We start from the raw sequence: 13,651 nt of genomic DNA, 5'->3' as shown, positions 1-13,651 counted from the left end.
GAAGGCCGCTGGGTCATAAGAAGCACGTTCAATGATTTGTTACCACTCGAAGATACAGCTGTAGAAGAATAGCCAGATTTTTGGAGATTGATATGCTTTACACACAAAGCATCCATCCTCATCCCACCCAATCCAATCAGGGGGCTTTCCCCATGGGCGCCATCCAGCCACAGCAAGGGTCTTCTTCTAGCACAGAGGTCATTTCTGGGAGTTCCGATGCTCTGGAATGACAAGCACAGGGAAGCAACAGCTCAGCTATCAAAAGTGCAATCCCTGTGTTGTAATGGGACTCTGCCATGAGTACATAACAGCCTCACCACACGGACTGGCTACACATGCTGGTGACCAAGTGGGGAGGAGGGGGTACAGCAGGGAAGGAAGAGGGGAAGGAAGGGGGGAGAGGAAACCACAAAATAGATGCTAAGCAGGGCTTCCCCAAATGACTCACACTACAGTCAGAAAATTTAGAAGTGGAGGTCAAAGCCCAAAGGGGGACCTAAACACCAAAATGGAAGGATAACAGAGAAAAGGCTATGGGACCAAAACCACAAGGAATACAGGAAACCAGGTGGATAGCGACCGAGAGAGGGGAAGAAGGGGTCAGAGGGGGAGGAGTGAGGCCACAGAGGGAGAAGCACAGGGAAGCATATGCAGCCTGGGAAGGAAGAATAGGTTGCAATAGCTCAAGGCCCCTTGTGTGCCACACACGAACTCACAAAAGAACTGTGAGCCCCCTGGGGGACCCCTGATTGAGAGGGAGGGGGCGACACCACCTGGGATGTTGGGATGGGCATCCCGAGACTTAAGCATCTTCTTCTCCTCCAGAGGGCGAGAGTGGGTGATCTCGGGAAGAGAGCAAGTTGCAGCAATATCACGATCTGAAAGAGAACGAGTGGCCTTCAGACCTATAGAGTGTCCAACTCTAAGTAACAGGATTCTTGTCCTAGAGACACATGGGAGGGGGAAGGGGTGGGAGTCCTAGAGGGATCTCCTTCCCCAGTGGGTACCAGAGAGGAAGGTTTATTCTCCTGCCGACCAGACGGACTGGTTCTGCGAGGGGAGGGAATGGGAACTGGCAGGGAGGAAGAAAGGAAAGGGGATAGGATGAGGTCAGGAGGAAGGAAGATGAGGAAAGGGCGCAACAGAAGCAAAGTTAGAAGTTAAAGAGACGGGCCTCAAAGTAGGACAGAGGGTCGAGAGTTTTGAATTTCTGAATCTGGTATTGGTGACATAGTCTGGAGGCAGGGAGGGGGGGGGGGGGGGGGGGAGGAATGTCTACATCAAGAAAGGAAGGAAGCAAGGGGGAAGGAAGGGGGGAAGGAAGGAAGGAAGTGAGGAAAGAGGAAAGCGAGAGGAATGCACACTATAGATACGGAGGGAGACTTCCCAAATGCCTCACACTACAGAAATAGAATTTAGAAAGGGAGATCAAATGTCAAGAGAGAGACAGGGAGACAGGGAGAGAGGGGGGGGGGGAGAGAGAGAGAGAGAGAGAGAGAGAGAGAGAGAGAGAGAGAGAGAGAGAGAGAGAGAGAGAGAGAGAGAGAAGGGGGAAGATGAGACTGAAAAGGAATAGCAGAACCAAGGGAATAGTGGGGTCTTCACAAATGGAAACAACAAGGGAGAAAGGGGGAGCAGGAGGGGGAGGAGCTAGGATGGGAAGGAGTGGATACTGGGAAGGTAACACAGCCCAGGAGAGAAGAAAGGCAGCAATAGAGCAATAGCTCAGGGCCCTGTCCACACACATGTACCCACGAAAGAATGGAGAGCTCCCGGGGAGCCGGGGGGGGGGGGGGGGGGGGGGACTGCTGGTTGGTAGTCATACCTATGGAAAATGCTACATAACATGGCTGCTTTCACAGGTGGCCTGGCCTCAGTTAAGCCTGTGACAGGACTGGAAGAGGAAGTGCTCGGTGGATGGACTGGGCAGGTTTGGATCTTTCACAGGAATGTTATCCCTGTGGCAAAGGGCTGAGATTGGGAGTGGCACAGGGGTGGCTAGGATGTAGTGGAGGTTGGGTGGGTGATGGAACACAACTTTAAGAGACATGAGAAGAGTCTTGAGTAGGACGTCTATCATTTCAGGAAATGATAATAGATAATCAAAGCCCTGACACAGGGTGTAGTTCAGTTGTCCCCATCTGAGGCAATATAGAGTGATGAAGGGGGCACTCCTTTGTAGCTGGTTCTTGGGAGATGTGGTGATAAGGCATGGCTAATCTGCTTGCGGACTCAGTGTGTGGGATAGTGCCTGCCTGTAAAGGCCTTTGTGAGACCCTCAGTATACTAGGCAAGGGATTACTTATCACTGAAGATACTCTGTCTCCAGGAGGCCAGTCTGTATGGGAAGAATTTTTTTAGTGTGGGAAGAATGGTAGTTGTTGAAATGCAAGTGCTGTTGGTGGGTTTAATGTGGGCAGAGTTGTGGATGCAGCCATCAGAGAGGAAGAGGTCAACATCCAGGAAGATAGCATGCTGAACTGAGGAGGAACAGGTGGAGCAGATGGGAGAGATGTTGAGATTGTGAAGGAATGAACATAGGTTGTCTTTGCGTCAAGTCCAAATCATGAAGATTTCATCAACGAACTTGAACTAGACCAGGGCTTTGGTGTTTTGGGAGGCTAAGAAGGTTTCCTCTAGATGGCTCATATACTGGTCGGCCTACAGCTGTGCTGCAGGTTTACTTTTATACCTTCCTGTCAAAGGAGAAGTAGTTGTGTATTAGGGTAAATTTAGTAACATGTATGAGGAATAAGGTATCAGGTTTGGAATCTGAAGGATGTTGGGAGAGTTAGTGTTCAATAGCAGTCAGTGTGAGTATAGGGAAGTGACATCAACAGTGATGAGTGAGGATCCAACAGGTAAAGGGGTGGGGATAATGGAGATATAGTTAGTATCTCTGATGTGGGAGGCTAGATTTTGGACAATTGTGTGGAGGTGTTGTTCAATGAGGGCCAAAATTCTTTCAATGGGGGCACAATAACCAGTTACAATGGGGAGTCCAGGATTATTGGGTTTGTGGATTTTGAGGAGCACGTAGAAGGTGGGTGTATAGGGCGTCATAGGGATGAGGAGGGAAATGGATTCAGGGAGGAGGAGGGGCCTAAGGCTTAAGCACAGATTAGAGATTATGTTGGACTTCTGGGATGGGATCACTCTGATAGAGTCTGTAGGTGGAGGAGCCACACAGTTGCAATTCATTCATGAAAAACTGGAATGGCAGATGCTTGAAGGCAGATACTAACAATCCCACAAATGCCTCCTTACCAAGTTTCAAGAACTAGTATTAAGTGATAAAGCGATAAATCTAGGAATATTACACAGCATCTTGACACAAAGATAAGTTTGGGCATATACCTACTAATTACAGTACACACAGAGACTTCTAGCAAAACATTCTCCTAACACTATGAGAAAGAAAGATATCAAACTTCCTGGCAGATTAAAACTGTGTGCCGGACCGAGACTCAAACTTGGGACCTTTGCCTTTCGTGGGCAAATGCTCTACCAACTGAGCTACCCAAGCACGACTCATGCCCCGTCCTCACAGCTTTACTTCTTGTCTCCTACGTTCCAAACTTTACAGAAGCTCTCCTGCGGACCTTGCAGAACTAACACTCCTGAAAGAAAGGTTCGCAGGAGAGCTTCTGTAAAGTTTGGAAGGTAGGAGACGAGGTACTGGCAGAAGTAAAGCTGTGAGGACGGGGTGTGAGTCACGCTTGGGTAGCTCAGTTGGTAGAGCATTTGCCCGCGAAAGGCAAAGGTCCTGAGTTCGAGTCTCGGTCCGGCACACAATTTTAATCTGCCAGGAAGTTTCATATCAGTGGACACTCTGCTGCAGAGTGAAAATCTCATTCTGGAAGAAAGATATCACCTACAGGTCAATTAAAGAGGCCTTTGGACAAAACAGAAGCAGCTGTATGAATATCAAGAGCTCACATGGAAAATGAGCCCTAAGCAAAAGCCGAAAGGTGGAAGGAATATATAGAGGATCTATGCAAGGGAGATATACTTAAAGGCATTATTATGGAAACAGCAGAGGATGTGGATGAAGATGAGATGGGGGATATGATGCAGTGAGAAGAATTTGACAGAGTACTAAAATAACTTAGTCAAAACAAGGCTGCAGGCGTAGATCACTTTCCATCAGATCTACTGATAGCCTTCGGAGAGCCAGCCATGACAAACCCTTCCATCTGGTGCACAAGATATGAGACAGGAGAAATACCCTCAGACTTCAAGAAGAATTTAATAATTCCACTTCCAAAGAAAGCAGGTACCAACAGGTATGGATATTACAGAACAATTAGTTTAATAAGTCATGGTTGCAAAATGTTAACACAAATTCTTTACAGAAGAATGGAAAAGCTGGTCTACCCTCAGGGAAGATCAGTTTGCATTCCAGAGCACTACAGGAACTCATGAGGCGACAATGACACTATGACATATCTTAGAAGATAGGTTTAGGAACGGAAAACTTACATTTATAGCATTTGCAGTCTTACAGGAAGACTTGGACAATGCTGACTGAAATATTCTCTTTGAAATTCTGAAAGTAGCAGGGGTAAAATACAGAGACCGAAATGCTATTTAAAACGTGTACAGAAACCAGGTGGCAGTTACAAGAGTCGAATGGTATCACAGGAGACTGAGACAGGGTAGTGGCATATCCCTAAACTTATTCAAACTGTACATTGGGCAAGCAGTAAAGGAAACCAAAGAAAAATTTGGAGTAGGAACTAAAGTTCAGGGAAAAGAAATAAGAACTTTACTGTTTGCTAACGACATTGTAATTCTGTCAGAGACCGCAAAGGACTTGCAAGAGCAATTGAATGAAATGGGCAGTGTGTTGAATGGAGGATATAAGATGAACACCAACAAAAGCAAAACGAGGATAATGGAATGTAGTCGAATTAACTCAGTGTCATTCCATGTCAAGTCACCCAGGCCTTGACACCAACCATGTCTGATTTTGATTAAACTTGGTACAATTACTTCTTTTATCATCCTGAAAGCACTTGTAAAATTTTTTTGCTCTACCTCTTATAGTTTTTTTTTAAATAAATTTTTAAAGTTTTTAGATTTGGCGTTGTTTCAGCAGTCGGAAATCGTAACTTAAACGTGTCCTCACAACTAAAAAAATTTGTATATTAAAGAATACTCAAGATATCAGTATGAAATTTTGGAATAAATTTGTGTATTATATCTAAATGTTTAAAAAAATTACCATAGAGATATATTAAAATCTTCCAAATGAAAAAAATTTACAAGTTTTATTTTTATTTTTTTTTTAGCTAAAGGATGTTTAGTTTTACAAACTGCAATATCTAGAGTCTCAGACCTGATAGAAAGTTCAAATTTGTTTTAAAATACTCTTAATTGTATAGGCTATTAGATAAAAGAAAAAATTATGTTGGCTTTTTAACCTGTTTAATAGTTATCTAATTTTTAAAATAATATTAATTATATTTTAAAAATAAAAAGTACCAAGTGACTTAGAGACCGAAAATAAGTTTTTGTCTTCTTGGAGTAACAATGTACACTTGGATTTTGTTTTGTTACTCCTGTGTTTTGAAGTAAAAAATTATTACAGTGTTAAATAGTGCTTGGATAGTATTTTATTAAGTTTATTCGAAGTTTCAGTAAGTACTGTTACTTAGTTTACAGAGATTCTTTTCCAATATCCTATAAAAGTAACCAGAACAGTAATCAGACCAAAAGTGAAATCAGTATGTCAGATATTCAAACCTGTAGCGTAGGGTTATTTAAAAAATTTGACTGTTTCCAAACAACCTACACACCTTCAAAAAAGTTACAGCCGGTATCTGAATTGAGTGAGGAAGAAAAAGATTTGATCCACTTATAAACTGGAATTAATCTGTGTGAATTTAAGAATATATGTTCACACCACAGTTACTACTTTTTAAATGTTTTTGAAAAATATCAAATAACATGTGCAGACCCACTAAAAAAACACAAAAAGCCCATCAAAAAATCGTTGAGAAGTGTAGGCTTGGATCTTTCTAAACAATTACTGACAAAAAATATTAGCATAAAACCTGGACAAAAGTTTTGCTCAACATGCCGTAACGTTTGTGAGGAAAAATTAAGAGTTGAAGTCAATGAAAGTGAAACAGATGATGAAATCATGGTTGAATTAGAATCATTGGAATCCAGAAATGAATCCCTCGTACAAACAAACATTGCCCTTGATAATTCAGGTTTAACACCGATAAAGCTTTATGGCTTGTCAGAACAAAGTAAAGGGTCTTATTTTAAAAAGAAGGTTAGCAGTATTGAAAAGACTGTAAAAAAGACGGTTTCAAAAGCATTAAAATATGATGCACCAAGTTCTGATGATGACGAAGAAGATACAAGTGTGGTTGAGAAAGCAAAGGATTTTGATGTAATGATTTCTCTTATGAAAGTGAAGATTTCATCTGTTGGGAGGGCTAGAAAAATCCAGATTCTGACCTTGGCTCCAGATTCTTGGAGTCGAAATGAAGTGATGAAAGAATTTAATGTGAGTGAGTACATGGTGCGACAAGCTAGAAAGCTAAAATCTGAAAAGGGTATTTTGGAAACTCCTGGTCCAAAAAAAAGGTAAAACTCTTTCTGAAAATACAGTAAGACTTGTAACAGATTTTTATGAAAAGGATGAAAGTTCCAGAGTGCTACCTGGAACAAAAGACAAAGTAAGTGTTCAAAAAATGTGTACACGCAAAAGAGACTTATTTTGTGTAACTTAAGAGAACTCTATTATTCTTTCAAATGGGAGAATCCCGAGGTAGAAGTAGGATTTTCAAAATTTTGTTTCTTAAGACCTAAATGGTGTATCCTTGCTGGTGCTGCAGGCACACACACTGTATGTGTATGCAGTATCCACCAGAATGTTAAACTATTACTGGATGCTGTGAAAATTGAAGAATCTTATAAAGACCTAATTAAGATGCTCGTGTGCAACACAGAAAACCAAAACTGCGTGCTACGTCATTGCGACAGCTGTCCTGCAAATACTGCACTAACTGTGTACTTAACTGAAAAACTAAGTGAAGATTATGATTTAGAAGAAGAAATTGTAATGTGTCAGTTGGTTAACACAGACAGGGCAGAAATGATCAAACAGTTTATCAGTATTGAAGACTACATTTCTTTATTGGTTATGTCATTGGAAAAGCTCACCCCGCACTCGTTTATAGCAAAATCCCAATCAGCAGCCTTTAAAAGATTGAAAGAAGATCCACCACCCAAAACAGCAATTATTGTGATGGATTTCAGTGAAAATTATTCCTTTGTTATACAAAATGAGATCCAAAGTTACCACTGGAATAGAGGTGGTTGTACTCTACGTCCAGTTGGAGTTTTTCCAAGAAATGAGGAAAACATTGTTTTTGTTTCCAACCAATGTTTTATTAGTGATGACCAAGAACATGACACTGGTTTTGTTAACTTTTTACAAAAAGAAATTACAAAGTGGCTGTCATTATATCATACTGACATTGACTCAGTTCACTACTTTACAGATGGTTGTGCTGGGCAGTACAAAAATAGAAACAGTTTTAAAAATTTGACTGAGCACTTGAGAGACTTTAATTTGAAGGCCCAACACTCTTTTTTGCAACAAGTCATGGGAAGTCAATTTGTGATGGCCTAGGAGGAACTATTAAAGAATTTTAAGGAAAGCCAGTCTACAGCTTTCAGACGAAGAACAAATAATGACAGCAATCGATGTGTACAAGTTTTGTAAAAAAAAATATTGAAAACATTCATTTTCACTTTACTGACAAAAAAGAAGCTGATTTGCTATGGTTAAAACTAGAAAAACGTTTTTCAGCAACCCGAACCATTCCTGGAACAAGAAGTTTTCATAACTTCAAACCACTTCCAACAAACAACCTTGAAATTAGAAGGAATACAGATAGTGTAAAACCCTCCTTAGTCTTTTCTTTCCATTCATCTTCTGATTGGGTTCGTGTTGAACCATCCATAAATAGCTATGTGGCTGCAAATTATGACGGTGGCTGGTGCTTTGGACTGGTAAAAACAATATTCAATGATGAAGAAGATGCAGAAATTCTATTTCTACATCCTTCAGGAGCAGCCGCATCATTTTATTGGCCTAAAAGAGAAGATTCTTGCATAGTGCCTTTGGAGCACATAGTCTGTGTAGTAGACGCACCTCAATCAAGCGGCACTGGAAGAATGTATTACTTAAAAAAAGACTGTATAAAAAGAACTGAAAGCTCTTGGATGAAGTGGAAAAACAGTTTGAATCAGCATTAATGTTTATTAAAAAGACAAAATTACTCAAAAAATTCAATGTTTCAAGCAATCAGTTGGGTTATACATAAGTGTCATAAGTACACTATCTTTGTACAAAATTCTAATGTAATCTACTATAATTAATAAACATGTTAAAAAGCCATCATTATTTGTTTTATCAAGTAGCCTATATGTTTAAGAGTAAATTAAAACAAATTTGAGCATTCTATCAGCTCTGAGACTCTAGATATTGCAATTCTTATAAAACAAAACATCTGTTAAAAAAACATATTTTCTTCATAGAAAATATTAATATATTTTAATAGTATCATTTTTATCTACAAACATGTATAATAAATAAACTTGCTGCAAAAATTCATGATGTTATCTAAAAGAGTTTTTAAGATAACCAATTTTAAAGTTTTGAATACAAATTAAATTTACCATTTACGAAGGTTCGGAAAATGCAAAACATAAAAACTTTAAAAATTTATAAAAAAACTATAAGAGCTACAGCAAAAAAAATTGCAGGTTTTGTCAGGATGGTATTAGAACCATTTGAGCCAAATTTCATGAAAATCTAAGGAGGTGGGTGTAAAATTTATTTTTTATTGGGTGATCTTAAATGGAACACTCATATCACAGACCTAAATTCAAAACTAGCAAAAATGAGCTATGTGGTAAGAATTCTCTGCAACAGTACTAGTGCAGAAACAGTTAGGGCTGTTTACTTTGCTCGTGTACATTCAATACTGAAGTACGGTATCATTTTCTGGGGAAATGTACATCAGGCCATAACAGTTTTCAGGAAACAAAAGGCAATTATAAGAATAATGAAACAAGTGAGCAGCAGAAAATCATGCAAACCTTTCTTTAAAGATCTAAAGATCCTACCCCTTCCCTGCATTTATATACTGGAAATAGTCACGCATGTCAAAAAAAGCATACTGAGAAAAGAAAACGTTTTTCCTCAAAACAAAAGTGTCCTTGATTACAGTACCAGGTCAGACAGTGACATACACGTCAATCATTGTAACACCACATTATGCCAAAAAGGTGTATATCATGCAGGAACAAAACTTTACGACAGATTACCAAGACACATAAAATCTCTTACTGAACTACAAAGCTTTAAAAAGTCTGTGACATCCTACCTTCTGAAAAACTGCTACTATTCAGTCTCACAGTATCTATGCAAGAAAAAATGTAATTTGTATCTTTAATTGTAGAAATAAGTTATAAATATACAGTATTTCAAAAATTTGTAATTATTAACTGTATAGATACAATTTGTCATAAAAATTTATAAAATTTATGTTTGATATTTGAAAATCCAATAGCCAAAAAATGTTTTCTGTCCAATATCCTGTGTACAATATATGTACTTAAAAAGAGATTTATATGGACAAATAAATAAATAAATTTTATATGGAATGACCCCTCAGGTGATACTGAGGGAATTAGATTATTAGAAGAGTTTTGCTATTTGGGGAGCAAAATAACTGACGATGGCCAAAGTGGAGAGGACATAAAATGTAGACTGGCAATGGTGAGAAAAGTGTCTCTGAAGAAGAGAAATTTGTTAACATCAAATATAGACTTAAGTGTTAGGTAGTCTTTTCTGAAAGTATCTGTATGGTGTGCAGCCATGTATGGAAGTGAAACATGAACGATAAACAGTTTAGACAAGTAAAGAATAGAAGTTTTAGGAATGTGGTTCTACAGAAAAGCTGAAGATTAGATAGGTAGACCATGTAACTAATGAGAAGGTAATGAATGGAATCGGGGATTTAAATATGTGCATAACCTGAGTAGATGAAGGGATCGGTTGATAGGACACATTCTGAGACATCAAGGGATCCCAGTTCAGTATTGGAGTTAAAAATCGTAGGAAGAGACCAAAAGATGAATACGTCAAGCAGATTCAGAAGGATGTAGGTTGCAGTAGTTATTCAGTGAGGATGAGCCTTGAATAGGGTACAGCAACTCAGTGAGGTTGAGCCTTGCATAGGGTACAGCAGCGTGGAGAGCTCCATCAAACCAGTCTTTGGACTTACTACCACAACCACAACAACATCGAAATTACTTTCCCGGGCAGATGACTGACAAAATTATCGGTAACACATTCAAGTCGCGTTTGCCTGAAACAAAACATTAGAGCTAAAATGATAAGTAGTTGGGGAAAGAGGCCTCTTCTACTAGACTGCTACTCACACGAAACCCCCAAGCCATTCCAGGTCATCACGGGGATGCTTCACTTCTGATTTAATTGAAGATTTATGATTATCATTTATTCCTTCAACCTCTCCATTTATGATTTTTTCTGTAGTGCGGTAATGCCGCAAAACTTATAAAAGTTATGATTTTTTTCCACTTCATTACTGCAGAATTATTTGCGTCTATTGCGATAACAGACTTTAAAGTGGTTGTCCCTTAAGCGCAAACAATACTTAACATGGCGTTGCTAGTCTTCTTTCGGTTTCATTCGTACTGGGCAGCGTATGTACGAACATGGAATTTGTTGGGAACTTTATATTTTACAGTAAATAACGGAAGCAATACTACATGCATATTCTGTAACTGTTTTGTTTCAGCTGAATTCATTAGACCAGGTCTCCTCGTCTGCCTTCTCTCTTTCCTTATATTTTACTTTTACTTTAGCAGATCATAATGTGTATGTATACTGATTTGATAATTTGTGAAACATAATATTTTGTTGTTAAAACCAGCCATTGACACACCCCGGCAAACCATGATTCGGAAAACTAAATAATATGGTACAACATTTATATTTCGTTTGAGAAGCGACAGTTCCCTTCTTCACATTTCCTACTTTGTAAAATAAAAGTTTCTAAACAACACCACGGTGCTCACATCACACTTTCTGTAGTGGTTCTTCGAGCTTAATGCATGTGCGTCAACATTTGCACAATAAATTTTCGACCTATACGCTACTGGAGTAGGATCCTTGCAAAACAGTCTTTCACCGGACTGCGGAAAACGAGATTTGACAAAGATGATAGTTTCGTCATAGAGTAAACAAGAAACCAAACATGCAAAATGCTTGTGTTGTGGAACCCTTATGGCTTGTTGTGGTAGCAAATTTTTCAAAATTTAAGAAACTTCAAATTTTTTTATTTTGCACATGTGCCTCGATATATATTTGAACAAGAAAATAAGTATTAGTGACAGACGCTGATTGCAGCTGCACGCGTCGTAAGTCGCCCAGCAAAATTTTTGTAAAAGATGACTTGATGAAATTATTAGAAGGAGAAGGAAGGTATGTACAATCACAATCAACCTGTTGTACGATGTTGGTGTTTGTGATGTAGTTAATAACATCGGTATTGCGTGGTAGTTTGAAACCACTTGGGCATGACAGTTGTCCTGTTGCCCAGTTCTTGGACGACAGATGATGTTCTATAACAGCTACAAAATTTGTCGGCTAAAAAAAAAAAAAAAAAAAAGAAAAAAAAAACATAAATAGAATTTCACACAGGAAAATTCCTGTCGTATCAATAAAGGAATCAATTTTACGAAATATCGAATTGTAACTCCCACAGTGCATCTATACACACAAATATTTTGATGTACCTTTTAATTTCACGTGACACCAGTATTTTAATTACTGAGGTAAGTAATAGAAGAAATTAACTGCACATTTAAAAGAAATGAGCATCATAAGCTTATGCAAGGGCCGACAATTTTTCACATGTCATTCCAAATCATTTTCTGCTTTTGTAAGAGATATATAAGCATTTCTTACACAAAAACAACAGCACTGAACTTGTAAGCTGGGGCCATAATATCTTTAGTCTGTGGTGGAAAGTTTCAACACTCCAAAAACATGTTAGACATGAAACTTAGACGTTACACATGTTCAAAAATAAACCTCTATTTGTATCATTTAAGTACTTGGAATGTGAGAAAAGTAACATTTCAGTGTCTCCCGTTTAACATATGTAGTATTGGAGTCACTACCTGACTCAGATTTTCATGCAGCTCGGCACAGTGGTAGCCTACTTATAGCTAAAGAAAAATGCCCAATGTTATTAATATACTTCAGTCCATTATGAAAATACAACAATGTGAAATTGTAAAAAAATTGCAAAAAAAACTCCCCACCGCCATAATTTCAAATTGCTGTAGCATCTCTCCCAACTAAGCTAAAATGGTGTTACAGGTGTCCTTTTGGAACTCTTTCCTTGATTCTAAATTTATACATTTAAACAAAAAAATATATGTAACTTTATTGTTAACATATCCCTGTACACATTCACACTTACTGTTAACACATGCATTTGAATTGTCTCATGTGAAACTTGTTACAAAACTATGTGGTTTAAGTTCTCACTCCTTTTTAAAAAAAAATATCATGCCCAGGAATTTGATATATTCTTACTCCTGGTGTCACTGGGTTTGCTTTACAAAGAATGTTATTTACAGATACTAACGAATATCCAGTTTTGTAGGATATGCCTAAGACAATGATGGGCCAGCTGAATGAAGAGAAGTAACTTTAACTTCATCAAGAACTTCATCTTTTGTTAAAAAAAATTAAAAAATAAACTAGCCACCATTTTGTGTTGTATATGGCAGCAATGTATCCATGAATATCTGTCAAAGCCAGTTTTCCAAAGGTTTTGTGACTGTTTCAACAGTAGATTGTGTTGTAAGCCTATCTGAAGAAATCTGTACATTTTTTTACTCTTGATGCTATCAGTATGAAGACATGTAACCTCTGTGTTCCTCCGATGGTAACAGATTAGTTGAAGCACTCTCCTAGAAATCTTTCGGTTTCAATGTACTACTCTTGTGTTCAAAATTCTGAGTGTACAGATGTAATGTTTTTAACTGCCCAATCAAAAAGTTGTTGTGGAGTAATAATTTGGTTATTGTATACCCTCTGCAGACTTGCGTTGTTACTAATGTCTTAACAATGCCACCAACACAATTGCGAGGTCCTTTTCTGTGACTATTACTAGTCATTGTTCACTGGCCATGGCTGGACAGATTGAGTCACATCTCGTCCATTATATGTTAAAACCACTGCTAAAACTAAGATAACAGGCAAGGGGCATTACACAACATAGATGTTATAAACAGTACTTTACAGCTGTTTCATGTTTTCGGTTTGTGGCTTCACATGTCATGGTTTCAAGTTGACCAGCCTACAGTTCCACTTGTAGAGAAAAATTTGTTTACAGAATATAGTGGCTGGTGCTTGAGCACGTGTGTCAGTCTAGCTCTGAATATCCTCAGGAACAGTGTTCAAACATACAGTGGTAGATGGTTGAAAGTCTTCAGGGCAGCTGTGGGAAAACTCCAATGTCTTGCTTATGTGGCAGTTTGGAATATCGCTGTCGGCCGTATTTCGTGTGTCATAGTT

At 38.6% G+C, this 13,651-nt stretch overlaps 1 protein-coding gene across 2 annotated transcripts in view; it reads left to right on the top strand.

Moving 5' to 3' along the window:
• Window positions 1-11,263: 11,263 nt before the first annotated feature.
• The window catches only part of LOC124620048 (E3 ubiquitin-protein ligase RNF123-like), a 159,358-nt gene continuing 156,970 nt past the window's right edge, over window positions 11,264-13,651 (top strand). For both annotated transcript variants that reach the window (XM_047146724.1, XM_047146716.1), the window contains exon 1: window positions 11,264-11,542. The gene's annotated coding sequence lies outside the window, so the exon portion shown is untranslated. The remainder of the gene's footprint in view (window positions 11,543-13,651) is intronic.

Source organism: Schistocerca americana, chromosome 1 (assembly GCF_021461395.2).
Source record: "Schistocerca americana isolate TAMUIC-IGC-003095 chromosome 1, iqSchAmer2.1, whole genome shotgun sequence".
Taxonomy (NCBI): Eukaryota; Metazoa; Arthropoda; class Insecta; order Orthoptera; family Acrididae; genus Schistocerca; species Schistocerca americana.
The sequence above is the reverse complement of the archived record's forward strand: the minus strand, read 5'-3'. Positions and strand labels throughout refer to the sequence as shown.